The 22,535-nt window shown below is 44.0% G+C and overlaps 1 non-coding gene and 2 pseudogenes across 1 annotated transcript; all 3 read left to right on the top strand.

The window, feature by feature from the left end:
• Positions 1–297: 297 nt before the first annotated feature.
• LOC122942869 lies at positions 298–395 on the top strand (annotated as a pseudogene).
• A 2,614-nt stretch (positions 396–3,009) lies between these two features.
• On the top strand, positions 3,010–3,183 carry LOC122942824 (annotated as a pseudogene).
• An 18,686-nt stretch (positions 3,184–21,869) lies between these two features.
• On the top strand, positions 21,870–22,065 carry LOC122942674. Its single transcript, XR_006390634.1, has one exon. It is a non-coding gene; the product is annotated as a U2 spliceosomal RNA (small nuclear RNA).
• The last annotated feature ends 470 nt before the right edge of the window (positions 22,066–22,535 follow it).

Here is a 22,535-nt window from a genome sequence, read left to right on the forward strand (position 1 = left end):
TAAAAAGCAGAGGAATTGAAATTTAGAAAATTGCAAATTTTTCAAAATTTTGGGTAAATTTGGGATTTTTTCATAAATAAAGGTGAAATATATTGACTCAAATTTATGACTATCATGAAGTACAATGTGTCACGAGAAAACAATCTCTGAATGACTTGGATAAATAAAGGCGTTCCAAAGCTATTACCACATAAAGTGAGATAGGTCAGTTTTGCAAAATTAGGCCTGGTCAGGAAGGGGGCAAATGGCCCAGATGGGAAGTGGTTAATATCTGATACGTCCCCTATCTGGGGACCATATATTAAATAGATTTTTCGAACAGGGAGATGGAAAAAGAGTTTGCTCTGTCCACTCCACGCATTGACCTGGTATTGCAGTACCTCCAGGACCGGTGCACCCCTTCTAATCTGGTATCAAAAAACAGAATGCAATTGAGTGATGGATGTCAAGGATCCTTCCAGCAAGCAAGTGGAAAGTTGCTGTGTCCTGCCTCAGCAGTCCTGCACTTCAGCTTCTCCTTCCTCTGTGAGGGTTTTGCTGTGCTGCTTTCTGCATCCCTGTTGCTGCTGCATCTAGCCTATCAATCTCTTAATTGCATCACCTGTGTGTGGGTTTGTTCCAGCACCAAGCAACCCAGCCAGCCAGTCACCTCTCCTCACAGTCCAAATCCAATTAAGATTGATGGCTTAATTGTTGTGTTAATTGGCTTATCACCTGAATAAAGTGTTTGGATATCACCTAAATGCAGTTTTTGGACCTCCACTCCGTGCACCTCTCTTTTGATTTGGGCCTGTTGTGCACACCTGGGCAGTCTGCTGAGTTGTTCCTTAGAATTGACCCTTTTGTAGCAAGTTGGCTTGATGTAACCAATTTTGTTTTTTCTAGTGCTTTATTAAACAAGTAAAGTTTGTTTGCCTGTGTCTCCCTCTTGTGGATCCATTAAACTGGATGACTGTGTAGGCTAAAATGTAGTCCAGCACTTCCTATGTATCAGCAATAGCTGGACCTGCCTTGTCTTGCCAATGGACGGAACACTGCACGTGTCACAAGAGGCCTGTCAGGTCAGAGGTCAAGTAAGGTCAGGTCACTGGATGACATCACAAGGGCTCTGACGGAACACTCAACAATGGGGCCGTGACATCACAATGAACAATGCATAGATACCTTTTTTTTTTTTTTTCTCTCACTTACTACTCTCCATTGACTTCTTATCGGTCATTCTGCTTGGCGCGCTTTGGCACCAGGAATTTCGTGCGAAGAAAAGGCGTGACCAAAAGTGGTGGGTGGAGCTATGCAGATCCGAAAAACACGAAGTGGGGCATGCTGTTGATTTTCAGAGCGTAGGACGCACGTTTTCCCTGGTTTGTGAGAGAAAGAAGCCTCCCAGACTGTGTTTGGGGCTGAGGCCTATAGACTGTTGCCTTGAGAAGTGCTCTGCGTTTGCGAATAGCGGCCCCGTTGTCGAGGCCGAGCGGGTTATCGCTTCTCGGCCTTTTGGCTAAGATAAAGTGTAGTATCGAGAGGTGCTGCGCTGTGTCTTAGCCAGAGGTGCTCCGGGTACCCTGACCTTGGGGGAAGGCAGTAGTTGATAGCTGCTGCTGGACCCCTTGCTACTATTAGAGGGAAGGCTTAGTCCCGGAGCAACGGGAAGCGATCACCTGGCACTTTTTAAGTGTCGTGGTTGTGACTCGCTTGGCCATTTGGAGTCGCTCAGAAAGTACTATGGAGGCTATTGCAGAATACGCAAGAACTCGGAATGCTATCCATTTTATTATACAGGAGGACTTGGAGTTTCTGGTAAAGGACCTGATCTTGGGTCTTTTTCAGATGAAGCACGAATGGATCCTGACGATAATGGATTATCCAAAGAGAGGTTACTATGACGTAACATTTGCTGGAAGAGAAAATTACCTGTTTTTCTTGGACGTTTTAGAGAAGGTGAAGAAGCATCCTAAGATGACTAAAGTGAAGGTAATACCCCACTTTGTGGAGAATGAAAAACTGTTAGTTGTTAAGATGTACTCACCGTATGTTTCAGAGGAAGAAATTATTGGATTTTTGGAGAATTATTGTGCTAAAGTAACAAGTAAGGGGAAAATTTTGAACGCCTTTAAAATATGGACTGGTAAATGGAGATTCTTGTGTGAAATGAAGAAATGTAAGAAAAAATCGGATGAGTTTATGCTACCGCCGGCAAGATTTAAGATTGGTGGTGCAACAGGTGATTTATTTCTTGCAGGTATGCAGTCTTTTTGTAAAAATTGTAAAGAATATGGCCACGAAAAAGAGTCTTGTACAAAGGAAATTTGTACTAGATGTTTACAAGAAGGGCATAAATATACAGAATGCACACAAGGGAGGAAATGTAATTTATGTAAGAAAATAGGACACTTTGCTAGAGAGTGCCCTGAGAAGGCACAAAAGCAAACAGAAGACAAAACACAAAAGCAAGCAGAAGATAAGGCACAAAAGCAAGCAGAAGATATGGTACAAAAGCAAATAGAAGATTTGAGCTTAGATATGTCAACTTCAGAAGAAATGAGTGAGGCTGAGAAAGCACATGGGGAATTTGAGTTAACAGAAGAGTTTAAAACGTTTATACCAAAGTTGATGAAAACCTATCCTGGTAAAAAGTTAAGTCTTGCTCGGAATAAGATGCTGGAAGTGTATATAGAGGAACCGAAGGCCTTTGAAAGCTTTGAGATTCAGAAATGGATTGTGGATGCAGTAGAAAACAGAATTGATATGACAATGGAAGAACTCACTAAGCTACAAGATGCTTTGTTGATTTCTTTATTTAAATTTGGTAAAACAATCTTGGTTTAAAAGAAAATGAAAGTTTTTTTGTGTTATGTTATGTTATGTTTGTCTTTCATGTTAAATTTGTAATTATTTTTTTAAGAAAACAAATAAGGAAAATATAATTAAAAATTAAAAAAACTGTTGATTCGGATGATGAGACGCAATACATATTTGGTTTAATATAAATATGTGGCGTCTTCTGACGCTATCAACTTAAAAAAAAAAAAAAAAAAATCTGTTCTTATCAGTTTAATATCTGATCCTATCTGGGGACCATATATTAAATGGATTTTTCGAACAGGGAGATGGAAAAAGAGCTTGCTCTGTCCACTCCACGCATTGACCTGGTATTGCAGTACCTTCAGGACCGGTGCACCCCTTCTAATCTGGTATGAAAAAACAGAATGAAATTGAGTGATGGATGTCAAGGATCCTTCCAGCAAGCAAGTGGAAAGTTGCTGTGTCCTGCCTCAGCAGTCCTGCACTTCAGCTGCTCCTTCCTCTGTCAGGGTTTTGCTGTGCTGCTTTCTGCATCCCTGGTGCTGCTGCATCTAGCCTGTCAATCTCTTAATTGCATCACCTGTGTGTGGGTTTGTTCCAGCACCAAGCAACCCAGCCAGCCAGTCACCTCTCCTCATAGTCCAAATCCAATTAAGATTGATGGCTTAATTGTTGTGTTAATTGGCTTATCACCTGAATGAAGTGTTTGGATATCACCTGAATGCAGTTTTTGGATCCTCCACTCCGTCCGTGCACCTCTCTTTTGATTTGGGCCTGTTGTGCACACCTGGGCAGTCTGCTGAGTTATTCCTTAGAATTGACCCTTTTGTAGCAAGTTTGCTTGATGTAACCAATTTGCTTTTCTAGTGCTTTATTAAACAAGTAAAGTTTGTTTGCCTGTGTCTCCCTCTTGTGGATCCATTAAACTGGATGACTGTGTAGGCTAAAATGTAGTCCAGCACTTCCTATGTATCAGCAATAGCTGGACCTGCCTTGTCTTGCCAATGGACGGAACACTGCACGTGTCACAAGAGGCCTGTCAGGTCAGAGGTCAAGTAAGGTCAGGTCACTGGATGACATCACACTCAACAATGCATCACAATGCATAGATACCTTTTTTTTTTTTCCTCTCACTTACTTCTCTCCATTGACTTCTTATCGGTCATTCTGCTTGGCGCGCTTTGGCACCAGGAATTTCGTGCGAAGAAAAGGCGTGACCAAAAGTGGTGGGTGGAGCTATGCAGTTCCGAAAAACACAAAGTGGAGTATGCTGTTGATTTCAGAGCGTAGGACGCACGTTTTCCCTGGTTTGTGAGAGAAAGAAGCCTCCCGGACTGTGTTTGGGGCTGAGGCCTATAGACTGTTGCCTTGAGAAGTGCTCTGCGTTTGCGAATAGCGGCCCCGTTGTCGAGGCCGAGCGGGTTATCGCTTCTCGGCCTTTTGGCTACGATCGAGGCATGTCCAGACGTAGCCAAGGCTGAGGGTCGGGAAGGCGATCAACATGGGAGTGAAGATTCGCTCTGCAGAGGCCGGAGATTTCCGGGTTAAAAATGGATTTCGGATCGATATCGAGGAGGAGAAGAGAGGAATTTTCACGCTGGAATATTTGGTCAAGGAGGTGCTGTTCAAACGACTTCATGTGAGTAAAGACGATATTTTGTGCTTGCAAGACCCAAGGAAAGGATCTTTTACTCTGGTTTTTAACAATGCTCCTGCTTGTCATAATCTATTGGTGTTCCTGAGGGGATACGAGAAGGATCCTGTGTTTGATGGGGTGACTTTCACCTTGCTGTATAATGACGATGTACCACTGGTAGTCTTTATGCATAACCCTTATGTTCCCTTGGAAAACATTACTGCCTTCTTGAGCAGATACTGTGAGCAAATACGGTTTTCCCACAAGGTTCAGAATCTGGAAGGAATCTGGACAGGGAAGTACAAGTTTTTTGTTAAATTTAAGGGGGATGTGACAAGCCCGGGTGGTTTATGTTATCCACCACTAACTTTTGCCATTGGAAGGGATAAAGGTTACCTATTTTTTCCTGGCAACCCACTTTTTTGCAGAAGAAGTAGAACCTTTTGACACGTGATGGACCAATGTGCAGCAGCTTCTGTTAGATGTATAAAGTGTAATAAGTAGAGTTGAGCGAACACCTGGATGTTCGGGTTCGAGAAGTTCGGCCGAACATCCCGGAAATGTTCGGGTTCGGGATCCGAACCCGATCCGAACTTCGTCCCGAACCCGAACCCCATTGAAGTCAATGGGGACCCGAACTTTTCGGCACTAAAAAGGCTGTAAAACAGCCCAGGAAAGAGCTAGAGGGCTGCAAAAGGCAGCAACATGTAGGTAAATCCCCTGCAAACAAATGTGGATAGGGAAATGAATTAAAATAAAAATTAAATAAATAAAAATTAACCAAAATCAATTGGAGAGAGGTTCCATAGCAGAGAATCTGGCTTCCCGTCACCCACCACTGGAACAGTCCATTCTCAGATATTTAGGCCCCGGCACCCAGGCAGAGGAGAGAGGTCCCGTAACAGAGAATCTGTCTTCATGTCAGCAGAGAATTAGTCTGCATGTCATAGCAGAGAATGAGGCTTCACGTCAGCCACCACTGCAACAGTCCATTGGCATATATTTAGGCCCAGCACCCAGGCAGAGGAGGGAGGTCCCGTAACAGAGAATCTGTCTTCATGTCAGCAGAGAATTAGTCTGCATGTCATAGCAGAGAATGAGGCTTCACGTCAGCCACCACTGCAACAGTCCATTGGCATATATTTAGGCCCAGCACACACACAGGCAGAGGAGAGAGGTCCCGTAACAGAGAATCTGGCTTCATGTCAGCAGAGAATCAGTCTGCATGTCATAGCAGAGAATGAGGCTTCACGTCAGCCACCACTGCAACAGTCCATTGGCATATATTTAGGCCCAGCACACACACAGGCAGAGGAGAGAGGTCCCGTAACAGAGAATCTGGCTTCATGTCAGCAGAGAATCAGTCTGCATGTCATAGCAGAGAATGAGGCTTCACGTCAGCCACCACTGCAACAGTCCATTGGCATATATTTAGGCCCAGCACCCAGGCAGAGGAGGGAGGTCCCGTAACAGAGAATCTGTCTTCATGTCAGCAGAGAATTAGTCTGCATGTCATAGCAGAGAATGAGGCTTCACGTCAGCCACCACTGCAACAGTCCATTGGCATATATTTAGGCCCAGCACCCAGGCAGAGGAGGGAGGTCCCGTAACAGAGAATCTGTCTTCATGTCAGCAGAGAATTAGTCTGCATGTCATAGCAGAGAATGAGGCTTCACGTCAGCCACCACTGGAACAGTCCATTCTCAGATATTTAGGCCCCGGCACCCAGGCAGAGGAGAGAGGTCCCGTAACAGAGAATCTGTCTTCATGTCAGCAGAGAATTAGTCTGCATGTCATAGCAGAGAATGAGGCTTCACGTCAGCCACCACTGCAACAGTCCATTGGCATATATTTAGGCCCAGCACCCAGGCAGAGGAGAGAGGTCCCGTAACAGACAATCTGGCTTCATGTCAGCAGAGAATCAGTCTTCATATCATAGCAGAGAATCAGGCTTCACGTCACCCACCACTGTAAGAGTCAATTTTCATAAATTTAGGCCCAGAACCCAGGCAGAGGAGAAAGGTCCCGTAACAGACAATCTGGCTTCATGTCAGCAGAGAATCAGTCTTCATATCATAGCAGAGAATCAGGCTTCACGTCACCCACCACTGTAAGAGTCAATTTTCATAAATTTAGGCCCAGAACCCAGGCAGAGGAGAAAGGTCCCGTAACAGACAATCTGGCTTCATGTCAGCAGAGAATCAGTCTTCATATCATAGCAGAGAATCAGGCTTCACGTCACCCACCACTGTAAGAGTCAATTTTCATAAATTTAGGCCCAGAACCCAGGCAGAGGAGAAAGGTCCCGTAACAGACAATCTGGCTTCATGTCAGCAGAGAATCAGTCTTCATATCATAGCAGAGAATCAGGCTTCACGTCACCCACCACTGTAAGAGTCAATTTTCATAAATTTAGGCCCAGAACCCAGGCAGAGGAGAAAGGTCCCGTAACAGACAATCTGGCTTCATGTCAGCAGAGAATCAGTCTTCATATCATAGCAGAGAATCAGGCTTCACGTCACCCACCACTGTAAGAGTCAATTTTCATAAATTTAGGCCCAGAACCCAGGCAGAGGAGAAAGGTCCCGTAACAGACAATCTGGCTTCATGTCAGCAGAGAATCAGTCTTCATATCATAGCAGAGAATCAGGCTTCACGTCACCCACCACTGTAAGAGTCAATTTTCATAAATTTAGGCCCAGAACCCAGGTAGAGGAGAAAGGTCCCGTAACAGACAATCTGGCTTCATGACAGCAGAGAATCAGTCTGCATGTCATAGCAGAGAATCAGGCTTCACGTCAGCCACCACTGCAACAGTCCATTGTCATAAATTTAGGCCCAGCACCCAGGCAGAGGAGAGAGGTCCCGTAACAGACAATCTGGCTTCATGTCAGCAGAGAATTAGTCTGCATGTCATAGCAGAGAATCAGGCTTCATGTCAGCCACCACTGCAACAGTCCATTGGCATATATTTAGGCCTAGCACACAGGCAGAGGAGAGGTTCATTCAACTTTGGGTAGCATCGCAATATAATGGTAAAATGAAAATAAAAATAGGATTGAATGAGGAAGTGCCCTGGAGTCCAATAATATATGGTTATGGGGAGGTAGTTAATGTCTAATCTGGACAAGGGACGGACAGGTCCTGTGGGATCCATGCCTGGTTCATATTTATGAACGTCAGCTTGTCCACATTGGCTGTAGACAGGCGGCTGCGTTTGTCTGTAATGACGCCCCCTGCCGTGCTGAATACACGTTCAGACAAAACGCTGGCTGCCGGGCAGGCCAGCACCTCCAAGGCATAAAAGGCTAGCTCTGGCCACGTGGACAATTTAGAGACCCAGAAGTTGAATGGGGCCGAACCATCAGTCAGTACGTGGAGGGGTGTGCACACGTACTGTTCCACCATGTTAGTGAAATGTTGCCTCCTGCTAACACGTTGCGTATCAGGTGGTGGTGCAGTTAGCTGTGGCGTGTTGACAAAAGTTTTCCACATCTCTGCCATGCTAACCCTGCCCTCAGAGGAGCTGGCCGTGACACAGCTGCCTTGGCGACCTCTTGCTCCTCCTCTGCCTTGGCCTTGGGCTTCCACTTGTTCCCCTGTGACATTTGGGAATGCTCTCAGTAGCGCGTCTACCAACGTGCGCTTGTACTCGCGCATCTTCCTATCACGCTCCAGTGCAGGAAGTAAGGTGGGCACATTGTCTTTGTAGCGTGGATCCAGCAGGGTGGCAACCCAGTAGTCCGCACAGGTTAAAATGTGGGCAACTCTGCTGTCGTTGCGCAGGCACTGCAGCATGTAGTCGCTCATGTGTGCCAGGCTGCCCAGGGGTAAGGACAAGCTGTCCTCTGTGGGAGGCGTATCGTCATCGTCCTGCCTTTCCCCCCAGCCACGCACCAGTGATGGACCCGAGCTGCGTTGGGTGCCACCCCGCTGTGACCATGCTTCATCCTCATCCTCCTCCACCTCCTCCTCATCCTCGTCCTCCTCGTCCTCCAGTAGTGGGCCCTGGCTGGCCACATTTGTACCTGGCCTCTGCTGTTGCAAAAAACCTCCCTCTGAGTCACTTCGAAGAGACTGGCCTGAAAGTGCTAAAAATGACCCCTCTTCCTCATCCTCCTCCTCCTCCTCCTGGGCCACCTCCTGTTCCATCATCGCCCTAAGTGTTTTCTCAAGGAGACATAGAAGTGGTATTGTAACGCTGATAACGGTGTCATCGCCACTGGCCATGTTGGTGGAGTACTCGAAACAGCGCAACAGGGCACACAGGTCTCGCATGGAGGCCCAGTCATTGGTGGTGAAGTGGTGCTGTTCTGTAGTGCGACTGACCCGTGCGTGCTGCAGCTGAAACTCCACTATGGCCTGCTGCTGCTCGCACAGTCTGTCCAGCATGTGCAAGGTGGAGTTCCACCTGGTGGGCACGTCGCATATGAGGCGGTGAGCGGGAAGGCCGAAGTTACGCTGTAGCGCAGACAGGCGAGCAGCAGCAGGATGTGAACGCCGGAAGCGCGAACAGACGGCCCGCACTTTATGCAGCAGCTCTGACATGTCGGGGTAGTTGTGAATGAACTTCTGCACCACCAAATTCAGCACATGCGCCAAGCAAGGGATGTGCGTCAAATTGGCTAGTCCCAGAGCTGCAACGAGATTTCGCCCATTATCACACACCACCAGGCCGGGCTTGAGGCTCACCGGCAGCAACCACTCGTCGGTCTGTTGTTCTATACCCCGCCACAACTCCTGTGCGGTGTGGGGCCTGTCCCCCAAACATATGAGTTTCAGAATGGCCTGCTGACGTTTACCCCGGGCTGTGCTGAAGTTGGTGGTGAAGGTGTGTGGCTGACTGGATGAGCAGGTGGAAGAAGAGGAGGAGGAAGCCGAGAAGGAGGAGGTGGCAACAGGAGGCAAAGAATGTTGCCCTGCGATCCTTGGCGGCGGAAGGACGTGCGCCAAACAGCTCTCCGCCTGGGGCCCAGCTGCCACTACATTTACCCAGTGTGCAGTTAGGGAGATATAGCGTCCCTGGCCGTGCTTACTGGTCCACGTATCTGTGGTTAGGTGGACCTTGCTACAGATGGCGTTGCGCAGTGCACACTTGATTTTATCGGATACTTGGTTGTGCAGGGAAGGCACGGCTCTCTTGGAGAAGTAGTGCCGGCTGGGAACAACATACTGTGGGACAGCAAGCGACATGAGCTGTTTGAAGCTGTCTGTGTCCACCAGCCTAAATGACAGCATTTCATAGGCCAGTAGTTTAGAAATGCTGGCATTCAGGGCCAGGGATCGAGGGTGGCTAGGTGGGAATTTACGCTTTCTATCAAATGTTTGTGAGATGGAGAGCTGAACGCTGGCGTGTGACATGGTTGAGACGCTTGGTGACGGAGGTGGTGGTGGTGGTGTTGGTGGTACATCCCCTGTTTGCTGGGCGGCAGGTGCCAACGTTCCTCCAGAGGCGGAGGAAGAGGCCGAGGCGGCAGCAGCAGAATAGGCCGAGGCGGCAGCAGCAGAAGAGGTAGCAGGGGGAGCCTGAGTGACTTCCTTGGTTTTAAGGTGTTTACTCCACTGCAGTTCATGCTTTGCATGCAGGTGCCTGGTCATGCAGGTTGTGCTCAGGTTCAGAACGTTAATGCCTCGCTTCAGGCTCTGATGGCACAGCGTGCAAACCACTCGGGTCTTGTCGTCAGCACATTGTTTGAAGAAGTGCCATGCCAGGGAACTCCTTGAAGCTGCCTTTGGGGTGCTCGGTCCCAGATGGCGGCGGTCAGTAGCAGGCGGAGTCTCTTGGCGGCGGGTGTTCTGCTTTTGCCCACTGCTCCCTCTTTTGCTACGCTGTTGGCTCGGTCTCACCACTGCCTCTTCCTCCGAACTGTGAAAGTCAGTGGCACGACCTTCATTCCATGTGGGGTCTAGGACCTCATCGTCCCCTGCATCGTCTTCCACCCAGTCTTGATCCCTGACCTCCTGTTCAGTCTGCACACTGCAGAAAGACGCAGCAGTTGGCACCTGTGTTTCGTCATCATCAGAGACATGCTGAGGTGGTATTCCCATGTCCTCATCATCAGGAAACATAAGTGGTTGTGCGTCAGTGCATTCTATGTCTTTCACCGCTGGGGAAGGGCTAGGTGGATGCCCTTGGGAAACCCTGCCAGCGGAGTCTTCAAACAGCATAAGAGACTGCTGCATAACTTGAGGCTGAGACAGTTTCCCTGGTATGCATGGGGGTGATGTGACAGACTGATGGGGTTGGTTTTCAGGCGCCATCTGTGCGCTTTCTGCAGAAGACTGGGTGGGAGATAATGTGAACGTGCTGGATCCACTGTCGGCCACCCAATTGACTAATGCCTGTACCTGCTCAGGCCTTACCATCCTTAGAACGGCATTGGGCCCCACCATATATCGCTGTAAATTCTGGCGGCTACTGGGACCTGAGGTAGTTGGTACACTAGGACGTGTGGATGTGGCAGAACGGCCACGTCCTCTCCCAGCACCAGAGGGTCCACTAACACCACCACGACCATGTCCACGTCCGCGTCCCTTACTAGATGTTTTTCTCATTGTTATGGTTCACCACAACAACAAATATATTATTTGGCCCAATGTATTGTATTCAAATTCAGCGGGATATAAATTTGAGGCCTAGTATTTAGGCGCTGGGTGACCGGTATGGATTTAGTGACAGAATTAGACTTGGAAATGCACAGAAGCGTGTGTGTGTGAAGTTATTCTGAATGACCCAATGTGCACCTTGAATATTATATACCCTTTTAGGGATAGATTTCAAATAGCTCTGATATAGCAGAAACCACTAAATTATGAAATTGCTAAATTGGGAATTGTACTTCAACCCAGAACAAAAAATGTGCTTTGACGGACACTAAATATCTTGCCCAGCAACAACAGTACAACGGTGGGTAACGAGAGATTTAGAGGGAATTAAATTTGAGGCCTAGTATTTAGGCGCTGGGTCACCGGTATGGATTTAGTGACAGAATTAGACTTGGAAATACACAGTAGCGGGTGTGTGTGAAGTTATTCTGAATGACCCTATGTGCACCTTCAATATTATATACCCTTTTAGGGATAGATTTCAAATAGCTCTGATATAGCAGAAACCACTAAATTATGAAATTGCTAAATTGGGAATTGTACTTCAACCCAGAACAAAAAATGTGCTTTGACGGACACTAAATATCTTGCCCAGCAACAACAGTACAGCGGTGGGTAACGAGAGATTTAGAGGGAATTAAATTTGAGGCCTAGTATTTAGGCGCTGGGTCACCGGTATGGATTTAGTGACAGAATTAGACTTGGAAATGCACAGAAGCGTGTGTGTGAAGTTATTCTGAATGACCCTATGTGCACCTTCAATATTATATACCCTTTTTGGGATAGATTTCAAATAGCTCTGATATAGCAGGAACCACTAAATTATGAAATTGCTAAATTGGGAATTGTACTTCAACCCAGAACAAAAAATGTGCTTTGACGGGCACTAAATAACTTTCCCAGCTACAACAGGACAACGGGTAACGAGAGATTTAGAGGGATTTAAATTTGAGGCCTAGTATTTAGGCGCTGGGTGACAGGTATGGGTTTAGTGACAGAATTAGACTTGGAAATACACAGTAGCGGGTGTGTGTGAAGTTATTCTGAATGACCCTATGTGCACCTTCAATATTATATACCCTTTTAGGGATAGATTTCAAATAGCTCTGATATAGCAGAAACCACTAAATTATGAAATTGCTAAATTGGGAATTGTACTTCAACCCAGAACAAAAAATGTGCTTTGACGGACACTAAATATCTTGCCCAGCAACAACAGTACACCGGTGGGTAACGAGAGATTTAGAGGGAATTAAATTTGAGGCCTAGTATTTAGGCGCTGGGTCACCGGTATGGATTTAGTGACAGAATTAGACTTGGAAATACACAGTAGCGGGTGTGTGTGAAGTTATTCTGAATGACCCTATGTGCACCTTCAATATTATATACCCTTTTAGGGATAGATTTCAAATAGCTCTGATATAGCAGAAACCACTAAATTATGAAATTGCTAAATTGGGAATTGTACTTCAACCCAGAACAAAAAATGTGCTTTGACGGACACTAAATATCTTGCCCAGCAACAACAGTACAGCGGTGGGTAACGAGAGATTTAGAGGGAATTAAATTTGAGGCCTAGTATTTAGGCGCTGGGTCACCGGTATGGATTTAGTGACAGAATTAGACTTGGAAATACACAGTAGCGGTGTGTGTGAAGTTATTCTGAATGACCCTATGTGCACCTTCAATATTATATACCCTTTTTGGGATAGATTTCAAATAGCTCTGATATAGCAGGAACCACTAAATTATGAAATTGCTAAATTGGGAATTGTACTTCAACCCAGAACAAAAAATGTGCTTTGACGGACACTAAATATCTTGCCCAGCAACAACAGTACACGGTGGGTAACGAGAGATTTAGAGGGAATTAAATTTGAGGCCTAGTATTTAGGCGCTGGGTCACCGGTATGGATTTAGTGACAGAATTAGACTTGGAAATACACAGTAGCGGGTGTGTGTGAAGTTATTCTGAATGACCCTATGTGCACCTTCAATATTATATACCCTTTTAGGGATAGATTTCAAATAGCTCTGATATAGCAGAAACCACTAAATTATGAAATTGCTAAATTGGGAATTGTACTTCAACCCAGAACAAAAAATGTGCTTTGACGGACACTAAATATCTTGCCCAGCAACAACAGTACAGCGGTGGGTAACGAGAGATTTAGAGGGAATTAAATTTGAGGCCTAGTATTTAGGCGCTGGGTCACCGGTATGGATTTAGTGACAGAATTAGACTTGGAAATACACAGTAGCGGTGTGTGTGAAGTTATTCTGAATGACCCTATGTGCACCTTCAATATTATATACCCTTTTTGGGATAGATTTCAAATAGCTCTGATATAGCAGGAACCACTAAATTATGAAATTGCTAAATTGGGAATTGTACTTCAACCCAGAACAAAAAATGTGCTTTGACGGGCACTAAATAACTTTCCCAGCTACAACAGGACAACGGTAACGAGAGATTTAGAGGGATTTAAATTTGAGGCCTAGTATTTAGGCGCTGGGTGACAGGTATGGGTTTAGTGACAGAATTAGACTTGGAAATACACAGTAGCGGGTGTGTGTGAAGTTATTCTGAATGACCCTATGTGCACCTTCAATATTATATACCCTTTTAGGGATAGATTTCAAATAGCTCTGATATAGCAGAAACCACTAAATTATGAAATTGCTAAATTGGGAATTGTACTTCAACCCAGAACAAAAAATGTGCTTTGACGGACACTAAATATCTTGCCCAGCAACAACAGTACAGCGGTGGGTAACGAGAGATTTAGAGGGAATTAAATTTGAGGCCTAGTATTTAGGCGCTGGGTCACCGGTATGGATTTAGTGACAGAATTAGACTTGGAAATACACAGTAGCGGGTGTGTGTGAAGTTATTCTGAATGACCCTATGTGCACCTTCAATATTATATACCCTTTTTGGGATAGATTTCAAATAGCTCTGATATAGCAGGAACCACTAAATTATGAAATTGCTAAATTGGGAATTGTACTTCAACCCAGAACAAAAAATGTGCTTTGACGGGCACTAAATAACTTTCCCAGCTACAACAGGACAACGGTAACGAGAGATTTAGAGGGATTTAAATTTGAGGCCTAGTATTTAGGCGCTGGGTGACAGGTATGGGTTTAGTGACAGAATTAGACTTGGAAATACACAGTAGCGGGTGTGTGTGAAGTTATTCTGAATGACCCTATGTGCACCTTCAATATTATATACCCTTTTTGGGATAGATTTCAAATAGCTCTGATATAGCAGAAACCACTAAATTATGAAATTGCTAAATTGGGAATTGTACTTCAACCCAGAACAAAAAATGTGCTTTGACGGACACTAAATATCTTGCCCAGCAACAACAGTACAGCGGTGGGTAACGAGAGATTTAGAGGGAATTAAATTTGAGGCCTAGTATTTAGGCGCTGGGTCACCGGTATGGATTTAGTGACAGAATTAGACTTGGAAATACACAGTAGCGGGTGTGTGTGAAGTTACTCTGAATGACCCTATGTGCACCTTCAATATTATATACCCTTTTTGGGATAGATTTCAAAGAGCTCTGATATAGCAGGAACCACTAAATTATGAAATTGCTAAATTGGGAATTGTATTTCAACCCAGAACAAGAAATGTGCTTGAACGGACACTAAATAACTCGCCCAGCTACAGCACTAGGGACAGATTTAGCTGGATATAAATTTGAGGCCTAGTATTTAGGCGCTGGGTGACAGGTATGGGTTTAGTGACAGAATTAGACTTGGAAATACACAGTAGCGGGTGTGTGTGAAGTTATTCTGAATGACCCTATGTGCACCTTCAATATTATATACCCTTTTAGGGATAGATTTCAAATAGCTCTGATATAGCAGAAACCACTAAATTATGAAATTGCTAAATTGGGAATTGTACTTCAACCCAGAACAAAAAATGTGCTTTGACGGACACTAAATATCTTGCCCAGCAACAACAGTACAGCGGTGGGTAACGAGAGATTTAGAGGGAATTAAATTTGAGGCCTAGTATTTAGGCGCTGGGTCACCGGTATGGATTTAGTGACAGAATTAGACTTGGAAATACACAGTAGCGGGTGTGTGTGAAGTTATTCTGAATGACCCTATGTGCACCTTCAATATTATATACCCTTTTTGGGATAGATTTCAAATAGCTCTGATATAGCAGGAACCACTAAATTATGAAATTGCTAAATTGGGAATTGTACTTCAACCCAGAACAAAAAATGTGCTTTGACGGGCACTAAATAACTTTCCCAGCTACAACAGGACAACGGTAACGAGAGATTTAGAGGGATTTAAATTTGAGGCCTAGTATTTAGGCGCTGGGTGACAGGTATGGGTTTAGTGACAGAATTAGACTTGGAAATACACAGTAGCGGGTGTGTGTGAAGTTATTCTGAATGACCCTATGTGCACCTTCAATATTATATACCCTTTTTGGGATAGATTTCAAATAGCTCTGATATAGCAGAAACCACTAAATTATGAAATTGCTAAATTGGGAATTGTACTTCAACCCAGAACAAAAAATGTGCTTTGACGGACACTAAATATCTTGCCCAGCAACAACAGTACAGCGGTGGGTAACGAGAGATTTAGAGGGAATTAAATTTGAGGCCTAGTATTTAGGCGCTGGGTCACCGGTATGGATTTAGTGACAGAATTAGACTTGGAAATACACAGTAGCGGGTGTGTGTGAAGTTATTCTGAATGACCCTATGTGCACCTTCAATATTATATACCCTTTTTGGGATAGATTTCAAATAGCTCTGATATAGCAGGAACCACTAAATTATGAAATTGCTAAATTGGGAATTGTACTTCAACCCAGAACAAAAAATGTGCTTTGACGGGCACTAAATAACTTTCCCAGCTACAACAGGACAACGGTAACGAGAGATTTAGAGGGATTTAAATTTGAGGCCTAGTATTTAGGCGCTGGGTGACAGGTATGGGTTTAGTGACAGAATTAGACTTGGAAATACACAGTAGCGGGTGTGTGTGAAGTTATTCTGAATGACCCTATGTGCACCTTCAATATTATATACCCTTTTTGGGATAGATTTCAAATAGCTCTGATATAGCAGAAACCACTAAATTATGAAATTGCTAAATTGGGAATTGTACTTCAACCCAGAACAAAAAATGTGCTTTGACGGACACTAAATATCTTGCCCAGCAACAACAGTACAGCGGTGGGTAACGAGAGATTTAGAGGGAATTAAATTTGAGGCCTAGTATTTAGGCGCTGGGTCACCGGTATGGATTTAGTGACAGAATTAGACTTGGAAATACACAGTAGCGGGTGTGTGTGAAGTTACTCTGAATGACCCTATGTGCACCTTCAATATTATATACCCTTTTTGGGATAGATTTCAAAGAGCTCTGATATAGCAGGAACCACTAAATTATGAAATTGCTAAATTGGGAATTGTATTTCAACCCAGAACAAGAAATGTGCTTGAACGGACACTAAATAACTCGCCCAGCTACAGCACTAGGGACAGATTTAGCTGGATATAAATTTGAGGCCTAGTATTTAGGCGCTGGGTGACCGGTATGGATTTAGTGACAGAATTAGACTGGGATATGGCCAAAAAATGAACAGACTATTGCTGGTTAAATGCACTTGGTGTGACAGCTTCACCCTGATGTAGGCTTTAGCCAAAAAACAACCACACCATTGAGGGTTAAATGCACTTGGTGACAGGCGCAGCTTGCCCCTGATTTTGTATATGGCCAAAAAATGAACAGACTATTGCTGGTTAAATGCACTTGGTGTGACAGCTTCACCCTGATGTAGGCTTTAGCCAAAAAACAACCACACCATTGAGGGTTAAATGCACTTGGTGACAGGCGCAGCTTGCCCCTGATTTTGTATATGGCCAAAAAATGAACAGACTATTGCTGGTTAAATGCACTTGGTGTGACAGCTTCACCCTGATGTAGGCTTTAGCCAAAAAACAACCACACCATTGAGGGTTAAATGCACTTGGTCGCAGCTTGTGCTGGCGCACCACAAGACACAAAATGGCCGCCGATCACCCCAGAAAAATGAGACTGACAAACGGTCTGTGCAGCCTAAAAACAGTGAGCAATTGAGGATCAGCAGCTCAATGATCCACAGCTGCAGATCGATCAGTTAATCAAGTCCTTTGGAGGAGTTAATCTGCCTAATCTCGCCCTACTGTCGCAGCCGCAACCTCTCCCTACGCTAATCAGAGCAGAGTGACGGGCGGCGCTATGTGACTCCAGCTTAAATAGAGGCTGGGTCACATGGTGCTCTGGCCAATCACAGCCATGCCAATAGTAGGCATGGCTGTGATGGCCTCTTGGGGCAAGTAGTATGACGCTTGTTGATTGGCTGCTTTGCAGCCTTTCAAAAAGCGCCAAGAAAGCGTCACAAAAGCGCGAAGAAAGCGACGAACACCGAACCCGAACCCGGACTTTTACGAAAATGTCCGGGTTCGGGTCCGTGTCACGGACACCCCAAAATTCGGTACGAACCCGAACTATACAGTTCGAGTTCGCTCATCCCTAGTAATAAGGACGGGCATGTGTCCAGGGTGTGCCAAAATGACCCGGTGTGTAATGTGTGTGGGCAGGAGGGGCACCTCTTCAGAGCATGTCCTCTGAATACTAGATCTATGCCTAAAACTTACTCAGAGGCAGCTAGAACATGGACTCCGGTTCCGGAAAGGTATAGTGCACAGAGTAGTGATGCCAATAAAAGCGTTGGAGGCGAGGAGGGTCCTGTGGAGGAAGGAGGCGGTGATAAAGGAGAAATGGACGTTTCTTTACCTGTGGTGGACTTGGTATTGCCGTCAGACGTGATTACTGGGCTGCAAGGAGACGGAGAGATGGATACTTCTTTGTCCAGGTCTCCAGAGATGCCGTGGAATGAAGAACAAGTGGGAGGAGAGGAGGAGGATCAGGGAGGTTCATCAAAACTAATAAGAGAGCCAGAGGAGTCGGGTTTGGACTTGTCTATCAAAAGACCTAGGATGGAGTCCCCTTTGAGTGAAGGGGCTAGTCCTAGGGATATGTATCCAGGCTCTGACAGAGCTAATGAACATTCTTTTTTGGATGATGTTATGTCTCAGGGCTTTGCGTGTGATTACCCCCTTCCAGGTGAAGAAGGCTGAGCAAGTGATGGGGAGTGGAAAATTATTCCCTTAAAAAGTTTCAATCATGAGGGACAAGGCTCGCTACAACGTTCTATCTTTGAACGTTCGGCTTCTTAAGTCTAAAGCGAGAAGGACATCCATTTTTGAGTTTCTAAAAAACCAGTCCGTGGATATAATATGTGTGCAAGAATGCGGAATAGATGAAGTGATAGATAAGGATAAATGGGTGTATGGGGAATCATTATGGTCAGGATCAAGTGAAAATAGGAATTCGGGTATAGGTATTTTGTTAAAAAATAATAGTATGTGTGTGGATTCTTATACTATAGTGGAAGCTGGGAGATGTATGTTGGCAGTGATTAAGTGTAAAGAATGGAAATTTAGAGTTATTAATGTTTATGGGTCAATGAAGAAAGAGGAACGGGTGAGTCTGTTGGAAAAGCTGAATGTGTTTTTGGTTGGGAGAATGGATACGATAATGGTGGGTGACTTTAATTGTGTGTTAGAGGGTGAGAAAAAAGATGTGTCAGGATGTATGTTAGGTAAACTAATTAGTGATTTTTCTTTTTTAGATGCAGCAGAATCCATGATGGGGAGACCACCACCATGTACTTATAAATCAGAGGCAGGGGGCATTGAATCTAGGATAGATTTTGTTTTTTTATCAAAAAATATAGAATGCATTAATTTTTGGCAGGAGGATGTATGCTTCTCGGATCATATGTGTTTAAGGTGTTGTGTGGAAGGGAATGTTGAAAGTGTCTATGGGAGAGGTTTATGGAAGTTAAATGTTAAATTACTGGATGATGAGAATGTAATGAAATATTTTAGGATTGAATATATGAAATGGAGGGGGAGGATGTGTTAGAATGGTGGGACTGGGTGAAAAAGAGAATAAAAGTTTTTTTCAGGAAATGGGGTTATAAGAAAGCAAGGATACTGAGGAATGAATATAAGGATTTGGGTATGAGAATTGAATGGCTGAGAAAGCTAGGTAGATTAGGTGTCAATGTGGATGATTTATTGGTGAATGCAAAGGAAGAAATGAAGCAGTTAATGGAAAAGAAAGGAAGGGAAATAATTTTTAGATCCAAAGTGCAATTCTTAGAAGAAAATGAAAAATGTACTAGGTTTTTCTTTAAGAAGATATGTGGAAACAAAGAAGATATGACTGAGATTATTAATGGAGAAGGTCAGTGTGTAAGTGGGGGAGGGGTTGTGAAAGTAGTAGAGGAATTTTATTCAACTTTGTATGCGGAGAAAGGTGTGGATAAAAGTCTAATGTAGGACGTTTTAAAGTGTTTAGATGAAAGGTTAAGCATGGAGGATGGAGAGGGAATGAAGAATGAAATGAGTATGAATGAGATTAGGAAGATTGTTTTTGATGGCAAGAAAAACAAAACGCCTGGGAAGGATGGGATCCCTATTGAGTTATATGTGAGTGCTTGGGAATGGATAGGAGAGGATTTGTTTGAGGTGTGTAAGTATATATGGCATAGTGGTAAGATAAGTGAGACAATGAAAGAAGGAGTGGTTGTGTTAATTTTTAAGAAAGGTGAGAAGAAGAGAGTGGAGAATTGGAGGCCGATAACTTTGTTGAATGCTGATTGTAAGGTTTTTAGTAAGTTTTTGGCCAATCGTATGCGTGGGGTTGTGGATAGGGTAATAGGTGAGGATCAAGTGTGTGCTGTACCTGGGAGAAGTATGATGGAGAATTTAATTTTGTTAAGAGATGTGATTGGGGATTGTTTGGATAGGAGACAGAAGTGTATGGTGTTGACGATTGATTTCAAAAAGGCTTTTGATCGGGTATCGCATGAGTACATGTTTAAGGTATTGGAAGTGATGGGGTATCCGGATTGTTTTGTGAAGTGTGTTAAGAGTTTATATGATGGAGTGTCTAGTGAGATTTTGGTGAATGGTTCTTTGAGTAAGAAGATACGTGTGCAGTCAGGGGTAAGGCAGGGATGCCCTATGTCTCCGGTGTTGTTTATAAGTGTTATAGAGGTTTTGTTGTGCTTGATTAGGAAAGACAAAGTGATGAGGGGTATGTTAGTTCCAGGTAGTGGGGGTAAGAATGTAAGTGTTTTGGGATATATGGATGATGTGGTCATTGTTAATAATAGTGTGCCTGCAATGAGGAGAGCGAGACTAATTTTGGATTTATTTTGTGGTGCATCGGGTTTCAGAGTAAATTGGAGTAAGTGTTCCTTTAAATGTTTCGGGGATAGTCAGATGAGATTGGATGATGTGAAGCATGAAGCTGGGGCAATAAAAGTGTTGGGTGTTTTCTTGAATGATGATTTGAAAGGTAAAGAGAGTTGGGATGAATGTGAAAGAAGGATTGAAAGGAAGTTTAATTTTTGGAGATTGAGAGTTTTAAGTTTGACTGGGAAAGTGCTAATTGTTAAGTCTGTTATTTTACCTTTGATATGGTTTGTGTTTGGTGTTTTTCCAGCGAATGGTATGAAAGTAAAGAAAGTAGAGAAAATGATTTTCACATTCTTATGGGGTAGTAGGATGGAGAAACTGAAAAGAGAGTATGTGTACAAATCGAGAGAGAATGGAGGACTTGGTTTACCGAATTTGGAGGTGTTTTTGGGAATAACATATATCAGGTTGTTTGTGGTAATGAATGGGAGGAAGAATAAATGTGCTTATATGATGAGTTATATGGCTGGGTGGATGTTGTTTGGATTGAAGTGGAAGAAAAGAGATGGTAGAGTTCCGGTGGCTTTTAAGTGTCCTAAATGGTATTTGGTGGTTGAAAGTTTTGTTAGAAAGTATGATTTGTTGGCTTTGAAAATGGAGGATTTCAAAAATAAGAAGAAGGTAATGAATGAAATAGGTAAGAATGAAGTTGTCTGTGATATAATGAATTTAAGGTCAAATGTAGCTGAAAGTGTGTGGAAGAATTTGCAAATCAAGGGCGTGTCTAATAGACAGAAAGATGTTGTATGGATGAGTTTGCAGAATATTTTGCCTGTGAGGGAGGTTCAGAAAAAAAGGGATTTAGTTAAGTCTGAGGTTTGTCCGAGAGAAGGATGTGGTGAATCAGAAAGTGTGATGCATTTGGTTTGGAATTGTAAGTATGCTCAGCAGGTATGGAAGGGTATGGGAGGTATGATTAAAGGTTTGACAGGAGTTAGGAGTATGAATTGGGAAGTTGCAATGTTTGGTCTTGGGGCATGTGGGAAATTGAATTCAAGGTTGTTATGGTTTATAGTGGTATGTGTTTTGGAAAGCTTGTGGGATGTTAGGAATTTATGTGTGTTCAAAAGAGAGTTGGTGGATGAAAAGGACTGTGTAAGATTAATTTTATCAAGATTGTATATTATATATTGTTGGGATAGAAAGCACGGTGGTGGTTTAGATAGTGAAGGAGTCTGGAAACATAAGAAGTGGAGGTCATGGTGCAGAATATAGGAATAGGATGACTTTTTGGAAAATAAATAAGGAAAAAATAAAAAAAGTTTTTAACATATGCCATAAGGATAAACGGTGAAGTATATGAGCTCAGACGGTTTTATGAACAACGGTTATTCTAAGCTGATTGTACCTGCACTCGTCAGATCGCAGAAGATAAGCAGTTTTTAAGGCTTGGCTAGTACCAGCTTGGGGGACTGGTTGGGAATCCCTAGTTCAGTTGTAAGAAAGCATACTGAGAAATATGTTACTTACCATTCTGAATGGTAAGAAAAAAAAAAATAATCTGTTCTTATCAGTTTAATATCTGATACGTCCCCTATCTGGGGACCATATATTAAATGGATTTTTCGAACAGGGAGATGGAAAAAGAGCTTGCTCTGTCCACTTCACGCATTGACCTGGTATTGCAGTACCTCCAGGAATGGTGCACCCCTTCTAATCTGGTTTTAAAAAAACAGAATGAAATTGAGTGATGGATGTCAAGGATCCTTCCAGCAAGCAAGTGGAAAGTTGCTGTGCCCTGCCTCAGCAGTCCTGCACGTCAGCTTCTCCTTCCTCTGTGAGTATTTTGCTGTGCTGCTTTCTGCATCCCTGCTGCTGCATCTAGCCTGTCAATCTCTTAATTGCATCACCTGTGTGTGGGTTTGTTCCAGCACCAAGCAACCCAGCCAGCCAGTCACCTCTCCTCACAGTCCAAATCCAATTAAGATTGATGGCTTAATTGTTGTGTTAATTGGCTTATCACCTGAATGAAGTGTTAGGATATCTATCACCTGAATGCAGTTTTTGGACCTCCACTCCGTGCACCTCTCTTTTGATTTGGGCCTGTTGTGCACACCTGGGCAGTCTGCTGAGTTGTTCCTTAGAATTGACCCTTTTGTAGCAAGTTGGCTTGATGTAACCAA

The sequence above is a fragment of the Bufo gargarizans genome, chromosome 6 (assembly GCF_014858855.1).
Source record: "Bufo gargarizans isolate SCDJY-AF-19 chromosome 6, ASM1485885v1, whole genome shotgun sequence".
Classification (NCBI taxonomy): Eukaryota; Metazoa; Chordata; class Amphibia; order Anura; family Bufonidae; genus Bufo; species Bufo gargarizans.